Raw genomic sequence first — 5,431 nt, 5'->3', positions numbered from 1 at the left:
TCCGCATAAGACACGTGGATCCTATGGAAAAATAAAACCCCACTCAGAGCAGGTGTTGATTAGTTGGAGGGACACTCTTTATCAACATGAACAACGTGAGCAACCAATGGTGGGTGTTTATCCCTGGGACAAAACCAGAGAGCTATCCAGGAATGCCTCTGGCACAGAGAGGCAGCAGAATTCCGTGTGGGATGGCTCTGGCCAGCAAAGGAGTTGTCAGGAGTGGGATTCGAACCCACGCCTCCAGGGGAGACTGCGACCTGAACGCAGCGCCTTAGACCGCTCGGCCATCCTGACCTGTGGAACCTGTAGCCCTGCATCCTGAAATTCCTGTGAAATTGTTTTCCATCAAGTTTGTCTTTTTAGTGTGTGGAGCATTTCCTTGGGCATCCAGGATTCTCCTCTAGGAAGCAAAGAACAGCCTGAACTCTGGAACAGACAGGAGAGTGCAGCCAGGTAGGGGTTGGTTTCTTCTCCCAAGTAAAAAAGAGATAGGAGAAGAAGAAACAGCCTAAAATTGCACCAGGAACGGTTCAGATGGGATATTAGGACAAATTTCTTTAGTGAAAGGGTGGTCAAGGGTGGGAATGGGCTGTCCAGGGAAGTGCTGGAGTCACCAGTCCCTGGAGGTGTTCCAAGGTGTGTGGATGTGGCTCAGGGATATGGTGTGGTGGTGAGCATAGTGCTGGGTTAGTGATGGGCCTCAGTGATCTCAGAGGTCTTCTCCAAATTTAATTATTCTGTGAAAAGGCTCGGAGTTCTCTCTATCCTCACTTACAGCTAAGTTAACAATTAGTTAAGAGGTTAATAATTAGCTTAGGGTGGGCCTATCCAGTGCAAATACCAACCACCAGCTTAATGAAGGAGGTAAAAACCTTAAAGAACCTCGAGAATCAGAATAAAAAAAGAGCTACAATAATTTCTGGCATATCCCATTATCTCTGCCAGCTCCTTTTTATTTCTTTCTCTTTGTTTAATTTTTTTCTTTCCCTGCAGAGTGCTGGAATTTGTCCAATAGACTTTAGATGAATTGACAGCGGCATATGCATGAGCTGATGGCTGCTGCAGCGACAAGGTTTTCCCTTCCTCCAAAGCTCAGTGCAACTCCCCAGAGAGGATCTGAGCAAGGTCATCTCTTCCCTTTGAAGGTGGAAACAGGGGAACAGCAGGACTTTGCAGGGTCCAGAAACAGGGCTGAGGAAATTCAGTTTCAATTGAAAAGAGAGATTTCTTTCCAAGAGAAAGGGAAATTGAGGTAAGCAACAAATCTTCCAGACTGAGCAGGAGTGGCTCACAAAATATATCTGAGAAAGAGAAAGCCATGCAAAATAAATTTCACCCTTTATGCAGCAGATACTGGGGGGCTGGAACTTTAAGGCTTTTTCCAACCCAAACCAGTCTGTATTCTGTACTATTTTAAGGAGGTTGGGTGGTAAAAATCCATGGGCCTGAACAGGGCTGAGGGTCTTCATGAGGGTCTTCACAGGAGAACAGAGTTGATATTTACTGAGGCAGAAGGGGATAGGGCTCGGAGCATTCAGAGTCCCTTCCAGCTCAAACCAACCTATTATTCTATAGCTCTCTATAAAACCTATAACTATAAAATATATATATAAAAATATATAAAAATATATTTTGCATGGAACTCTAATAACTGTATCATTACAGATGAAAACTTCAGCATCCCTATTAACTTTATCCTGCTGAAGGATTTCCTGAGCTTTTAAAGGAAGAGTTGCAGGATTTCTATAATTATCAGCTGCTTCTGCCCACATTCCTGGCTGATGGGAAATCGTTAGTCTTGAGCCTTGGCTAATGGGCCATGTTAGAGACACAGAGGAGATTTTGGCACTACAAATTCGAAGTCTGTGTCGCCACTGCCTGTCACAAGGATGTGGCCTTAATGACAATGACCCTTTGCCCTGGGAGGCATCAGTGGGAGAGAAGGGAATCAAACTCCTGGGAATTGAGTATCAACCTGACATCAAAGCGATGTACCTCGTGTCTTTTATAAATTTAAAGGCAGAAATGGAGAAAAAGAGCAGGAGGGCAAGTCAGGGGTTTCTTTGTTGGTTTAAAAGACGTCCTGGTCAACCCCTGTTCCTCGAGCTTCTTCAGGCTCCTTCAGGTGTGGGTGGCATCTGGGTGTGGGTGGCCATGGGTGAGTAAGAAAGGTGTTTTGCAGAGCTCCAGCTGGCGAGGAATGAGCTGTGCAAGGCTCCGAGGGGGAAACACAATGCCGAGGGGTTTCCATTGGGTAAACATTCCGCATTTGGATTGCTTTGTAAGAGAATAAACAGCCGGCACAAAGGAAGCTGCCAACTCCCCATCAACACCACCACGTCCTTTTAAGGTTTTTTTTTTAACAGCTTCACAGACTCCCAGGCAGGATCGTGTAGCAGTTTTGAAATCAATGAGGCATTTGCCATTTCCCTCTCACCTTGCCTGCCTTTGGATTGGCACAGCTCCACAGATCAGGTTTTATGCCTGTGGATCTCTCTTGCTCTGTCTATTGTTAAAGCAAATGATGCTTTGGCTCATTCTGGCTTGGGAAAGGAGAAGGAGAAGGAAAGTTTGCTCATCATGGCAGATAAGTCATGGACTCAGAAGGAGATTTTGGAGGGTTGGGGCAGCTGCCACTGCTAAGAACGGGAGCAGATCCTCCCTCCAAGATCAGGCATCTTGAGGAGACCTCCTTCACTAAAGGTCACTTATCTAGGGGGACATCTCCAGCATTTTATGTCCCCATCCCATGTCCAGCAAGTAGGATCTTTAATCTGAAGAGGCCATAGCTCTCATTCCTCCTGTGAGAAGGGATCCTTGATGAGATTGTCTAACACTTTGTCCAATTTCATCTTCATGGATTCATGGAATGGTTTGGTTCAGAAGGGACCTTCAAGATTAACTGGTTCCAGCCTCTACCATGAGCAGGGACAACTTCCACTGGTTGCTCAGAACCCCTTCCAGCCTGACCTTTGGACACTTCCAGGGATGGGGCTTGAAACCCTTCAAGTCTGGGAACTCCACCACATCCCTGGTCAGGTTGTTCCAGTGTTTGATTGTTCTCGCTGTAAAAATAAATAAATAAAATATTTCTTATCTTGAGATTGAACCTTTTTGACGTGTCCACATTGGATGCAGGCTCCCACTGCTTGGCAGAGATTGTGAATCTAATCAATGCTCATTAAGGGAAACTATTTCAGAAATCTCTTATTTTCATTTATTACTTGACGCTGGGTGGAGAAAGGGTGTTCATTTCTTGAATTTTCTAAGCTGTGGAGGCCTTTAATTCTTCATCAAAAAGTGCAGTTAAATCAAAACCACTTGTTTAAAAATATCCAGAGTCTCATCTGCATGAGAAGAAAGGGAGAAGCTGCTTGGCCACAGCTTGGGATGTTGGATGGGGTTTTATATTACAGCCTGTACAAACCAACCTACAGAGAAATTTACTTTTGCAATTAAAAAAAAAAGGAAAAAAAGAATAAGTTTTGTACATGGATGTACCTGCGCCTGAAGTGCCAGAGGCACCTGTGTACAGTGCTGTCCATCCAAACATGAACCAGGGTGCTGGGATGTCACTGCCAGACCCTCGGAGAGGAGCGGGCACAGCAGCAGAACTGTGTGTCTATCCGTGAGCATTGCTGCCCTCTCCTGGCTCCAAAGCACACAAAAGCAGGGAAAGTCGGCTCGAAAAGGACGATGATGGCAGCAGGGAGCACAGGGATGGGTGCGGGACAGATGGGACCTGTGGAGATTGCTGCTGCTTTTGGGGTGAATGGGCTCATCCACGCTGCCGGCAGATGTCACCCCAAATAATCCCAGCCACCAGGGTCCTGCTGGCCAGTTCTGTCCTCCTGGTGGTTCCATCACTCGGCAGGGGTCACAGAACCATGGAATGGTTTGGGTTGGAGGGACCTTAAAGATCATCTCATTCCCTTTGCCATGGGCAGGGACACCTTCCACTATCCCAAGTTGCTCCAAGCCCCATCCAACCTGGCCTTGGACACTTCCAGGGATGGGGCAGCCACAGCTTCTCTGGGCAAGGCAAGGCAAGATCTCTCTGCAGAGGACTCAAAAGCTACTTTCAGGTAGGGGAACAGGGGTTTCAAGTCTTTCCCCATGAAGCTCAGACCTTCTTTGACCTTCCACATATTTGCTCAAGGCTTTTCTCACCTGTCAAGCAGTGGGGCTTTGCTGTGATTTCCCCAGAACCCATCAAGGGACTTGGAGTCTTTCTTCTCCCAGCAGACACTGTCTGCCCTAGAACAGGTATTTCTTCTCAAAAAATCACAAAATGGGTCAGACTGGAAGGGACCACAGTGGGGTCATCTGGTCCCACCTCCCTGCTCAACCAGGGCCATCCCAGAGCACTTGGCACAGGATTGTGTCCAGATGGTTCTGGAATGGGTCCAGTGAGGGAGACTCCACACCCCCTCTGGACAATCTGTTCAGAGCTTGGTCATTGCGCAGGACAGAAGTTTTTCCTCATGTTCAGGTAGAACTCCCTGGGCATTATTTTCTGCCTGTTCTTCCTCTTCCGTTGCTGGGCTCCATGGAGCAGAGCCTGGTCCATCCTCTGACCCCTCCTTGCAGATATTGCTGGACATTGATGAGATTCCCTTTCACTTTATTTGAGACTGAACATGTTCAACTCTCTCACCCTGGTCTCATAACAAAGATACTCCAGTCCTTCATCATCTTTGTTGCCATCTTCTGTTCTTCTCTCTTCACTTTCTCTGCTGCTGAATCTCTAGAGCTGCAGGCCCAGGTCTAGAAGACCAAATATAAGAGCTGGCACATGTTCTTAATCCCAGAATCAAAGTGTTTTAAAAGGTCCATATGGACAAAGTCTCACCCTCCTTTCCACTTCAAACCAGGGATTCACATCCCTGGCACCTCCTGGGACTTGTCTGGCCCGATCAAACTTACCAACTAGGCCAGAACACCATCAGGGAGAGGTTGGCAAGAAAAAAAGACCTTTGCAAAACATCCTGAGAGATTTTCTTCCAATGCTGGAAACGTGAAAGTCTTATTTGGGTCTGACAAGCTGTTGGCTCAGAAAAATCTGACATTTGCTGAACTGTTAACACGAGTTTCTGGAAAGATGTGCTTGGGTTTCTTACTCACATGGCACCTTCATGTGGAGCTTCAGGAAGAAAGAGGATCATCCCAACCTTTTCCATGGGAACAAGGTTACCTGGAGCAGTGCTGTGTGTGAGGGAGAGGGAGAAAAGTGTCTTGTTGTGGTGACAGGATGCCCCTTGGCAATCTGTCCCTGAATTTTGTGGGATGAATTCTAAATATTCACAAAATTGTCTTAGCAAATGTTGCCTCTGTTGGGGGAAACCTAATTAATTTCTTCTTGGAAACCCCTCAGCTGAAATCCTCTCCCTCTCTTTTCCTTCACAGGGAAAGAAATAAAACATTGGGA

General features: G+C 46.6%; 1 non-coding gene across 1 annotated transcript; it reads right to left on the bottom strand.

Annotated features, from left to right (window-relative positions):
* Positions 1–214: 214 nt before the first annotated feature.
* On the bottom strand, positions 215–297 carry TRNAL-CAG (transfer RNA leucine (anticodon CAG)). Its single transcript has one exon. It is a non-coding gene; the product is annotated as a tRNA-Leu (tRNA).
* Between the last annotated feature and the right edge of the window lie 5,134 nt (positions 298–5,431).

This window comes from Melospiza georgiana, chromosome 1 (assembly GCF_028018845.1).
Source record: "Melospiza georgiana isolate bMelGeo1 chromosome 1, bMelGeo1.pri, whole genome shotgun sequence".
Lineage (NCBI taxonomy): Eukaryota > Metazoa > Chordata > Aves > Passeriformes > Passerellidae > Melospiza > Melospiza georgiana.
The sequence above is the reverse complement of the archived record's forward strand: the minus strand, read 5'-3'. Positions and strand labels throughout refer to the sequence as shown.